We start from the raw sequence: 4,175 nt of genomic DNA on the forward strand, positions 1-4,175 counted from the left end.
TTTATAGTTAGAAAAATATATCAAATCGCTGGATTGGGCTTTCCAGGATTCAAACTGAAATTTAATACTCGTTTCTTTGACATGAAAACTTTAAAACAATATTTGTCTAAATACATTGAACAAATACCTAAAAATGAAGGTTTTTCGTTAGAATATAAATACATAATATTATATATTAGAATGTTAACAAATTTATGGACATTTTTAATGGTAAAACAAGACCGGAAGGATCAAAAGTTAATTTATAAATATCTTATTAATGAAATTGGTAAGTTAAGAAAACATATTCAATTTAACAATAAAAAGTATATAGATAATAATAGCTTATACATGGTAAATTTTATTGAAAAAGCAAACATGTATAGTAGTGAATTATTTTACAAATTTGTTAGAAAATTGACGGACACTGTAATTTGTGATCATGATATCAAAGAGATCAATTCTAGAGATGCCACTAAATTACACTTCAAATTACTTACTGTGTTTGATTCACTAACTGCTGCTACACATCAACAGGCAGTAGTAGGTTTACAGAAATATATTTTGTACAGTGCATTAGACTATGATAATGCATCTTCCCAAAAAATGAATACTAATAATATTAAGTATAATTTCAGATATGCTAAGATCAATAGAGAGACTTGTGAAATTAATGACACTGATATCCATAGAAATATGGGTGATGATGATGATGAAGATTCTGATAATAATGTTGATGTTGATGGTAGTGGGGATACTCAAGGTCCCTTAGTAATTTTAAAATGTCGAAAAATTAGAAAGAAAGATAAATAAACTTTACTTATTATTTCCTCAAAGTTGAAGAGAATTAGTGACCCTTGCTCTTGAACCAGTACCAGTGCCAGTGCCAGGGGCAGATGGGTGAGGGATGGATGACTGATGATGGGTAAAGAGTGATAATTGTATGTATGACCTGGGTATGGTTTTCCGGTATTCCATGATAATTTAAGTTTTTTTTTTATTCCTAAAATGAATATATATTGTAACCTTACATACTATATATTAAGTAAACGGTTTATTCAAAACAATATTATTTCAAGACATGGCTATCAATACAGATCAGATAACAATTAAAATTTTAGATTTATCACCTGACATGATACAATTTAAAATAGAAAATATAAATTTAGCTCTAGTAAATGGATTGCGGCGGATTTTTATAGCTGAGACTCCTACTATAGCCATTGATTGGGTTCAAATTAAAAAAAATACAACTATATTAAGTGATGAGTTCATTATTCATCGTCTAGGTCTAATTCCAATACCTTCAGATGAATTCATTAATAAATTAAAGATTCCATGGAAATGTCAATGTATTAACTTTTGTACGAAATGTGCAGTAGAATTTATTTTGGATGTTAAATGTCGTGATGACAAACAATACCTCATAACAACATCTGATATAATACCATCTTTTCACAAAGAAATCCCAATTCCTTTGGTTAAACTTAATAATGGACAAGAATTATGCTTAAAAGCATATGCTATCAAGGGGATTGGCAAAAACCACGCCAAATGGAATCCGACAATTAATATAGATTTTGATTGCTGTAACAACACTTCTTCTTATTTTCTGGAAGATTGTAATAAACGAAAACAATTTTATTTCAATATTGAAAGTTCAGGTGCATTAAAGCCTGAAAATATTATGCTAATAGGCCTAGAAACTTTAAAAAACAAATTAACCTTCTTATTGGATAAATTTAAATGTTAATACTGTAAATAGAATACCAAACCGGGGTGTGTGTGTGTGTGTGTGTGTGTGGTATGTGCCCCCCCAAAAAAAATGGAATAATAAATGATCAAATATTTATTTTGCTTTTAATTATTCAATAAATGCATTAAGACAGAAATTATTGAGCAAGAAATTGATTAGAAAAATTTAGTTTTTATTAAATCATATTTCGTTTTAACCTGATTAGAGTCGTTTAATTCTATATCTTCATTTAATGTATAAGATGAGAAGTTATTATAAATCCAAATGAAAAGTGCTAAACTTATCAAAAAAATAGGAATTATAATAATAAAAATAAGAACAGTCGAATTGATATTGATTGTTTCTTGTGTGTCATTTGGTATAGTTGAGTTGGTGGTTTCTTCTTTGGGAGTTTCTTCTGTTATTTCTAAAGTTGACTGGCTTTCTTCGGTTGTTGGTGGGGTGGTTGCCTTAATAATTATTATTTCTTCGGTTGAGACAACTGTATATGTTTTCGTCGCTGTATCATTTTCCCATGGTGGTGGTGTTGTGGCCATGGCCGATCTTTCTTGAGGGGTTGTCGAGGGAGGAGTGGTTTCTGTTTCATCATCATAGGTGTAGTCATTTTCTGATGATGTTGTTGCCTGGCTTTCTTGAGGGGTAGATGCTGTCGTCTCCTCGTGGGTTTCATTTGTTGTGGTTGTGGTTATAGTTGTTGTCGAAGGAGGAGTGGTTTCTGTTTCATCATCATAGGTGTAGTCATTTTCTGATGATGTTGTTGCCTGGCTTTCTTGAGGGGTAGATGCTGTCGTCTCCTCGTGGGTTTCATTTGTTGTGGTTGTGGTTATAGTTGTTGTCGAAGGAGGAGTGGTTTCTGTTTCATCATCATAGGTGTAGTCATTTTCTGATGATGTTGTTGCCTGGCTTTCTTGAGGGGTAGATGCTGTCGTCTCCTCGTGGGTTTCATTTGTTGTGGTTGTGGTTATAGTTGTTGTCGAAGGAGGAGTGGTTTCTGTTTCATCATCATAGGTGTAGTCATTTTCTGATGATGTTGTTGCCTGGCTTTCTTGAGGGGTAGATGCTGTCGTCTCCTCGTGGGTTTCATTTGTTGTGGTTGTGGTTATAGTTGTTGTCGAAGGAGGAGTGGTTTCTGTTTCATCATCATAGGTGTAGTCATTTTCTGATGATGTTGTTGCCTGGCTTTCTTGAGGGGTAGATGCTGTCGTCTCCTCGTGGGTTTCATTTGTTGTGGTTGTGGTTATAGTTGTTGTCGAAGGAGGAGTGGTTTCTGTTTCATCATCATAGGTGTAGTCATTTTCTGATGATGTTGTTGCCTGGCTTTCTTGAGGGGTAGATGCTGTCGTCTCCTCGTGGGTTTCATTTGTTGTGGTTGTGGTTATAGTTGTTGTCGAAGGAGGAGTGGTTTCTGTTTCATCATCATAGGTGTAGTCATTTTCTGATGATGTTGTTGCCTGGCTTTCTTGAGGGGTAGATGCTGTCGTCTCCTCGTGGGTTTCATTTGTTGTGGTTGTGGTTATAGTTGTTGTCGAAGGAGGAGTGGTTTCTGTTTCATCATCATAGGTGTAGTCATTTTCTGATGATGTTGTTGCCTGGCTTTCTTGAGGGGTAGATGCTGTCGTCTCCTCGTGGGTTTCATTTGTTGTGGTTGTGGTTATAGTTGTTGTCGAAGGAGGAGTGGTTTCTGTTTCATCATCATAGGTGTAGTCATTTTCTGATGATGTTGTTGCCTGGCTTTCTTGAGGGGTAGATGCTGTCGTCTCCTCGTGGGTTTCATTTGTTGTGGTTGTGGTTATAGTTGTTGTCGAAGGAGGAGTGGTTTCTGTTTCATCATCATAGGTGTAGTCATTTTCTGATGATGTTGTTGCCTGGCTTTCTTGAGGGGTAGATGCTGTCGTCTCCTCGTGGGTTTCATTTGTTGTGGTTGTGGTTATAGTTGTTGTCGAAGGAGGAGTGGTTTCTGTTTCATCATCATAGGTGTAGTCATTTTCTGATGATGTTGTTGCCTGGCTTTCTTGAGGGGTAGATGCTGTCGTCTCCTCGTGGGTTTCATTTGTTGTGGTTGTGGTTATAGTTGTTGTCGAAGGAGGAGTGGTTTCTGTTTCATCATCATAGGTGTAGTCATTTTCTGATGATGTTGTTGCCTGGCTTTCTTGAGGGGTAGATGCTGTCGTCTCCTCGTGGGTTTCATTTGTTGTGGTTGTGGTTATAGTTGTTGTCGAAGGAGGAGTGGTTTCTGTTTCATCATCATAGGTGTAGTCATTTTCTGATGATGTTGTTGCCTGGCTTTCTTGAGGGGTAGATGCTGTCGTCTCCTCGTGGGTTTCATTTTGTTGTGGTTGTGGTTATAGTTGTTGTCGAAGGAGGAGTGGTTTCTGTTTCATCATCATAGGTGTAGTCATTTTCTGATGATGTTGTTGCCTGGCTTTCTTGAGGGGTAGAT

The sequence above is a fragment of the Procambarus clarkii genome, unplaced genomic scaffold (assembly GCF_040958095.1).
Source record: "Procambarus clarkii isolate CNS0578487 unplaced genomic scaffold, FALCON_Pclarkii_2.0 HiC_scaffold_1748, whole genome shotgun sequence".
Lineage (NCBI taxonomy): Eukaryota > Metazoa > Arthropoda > Malacostraca > Decapoda > Cambaridae > Procambarus > Procambarus clarkii.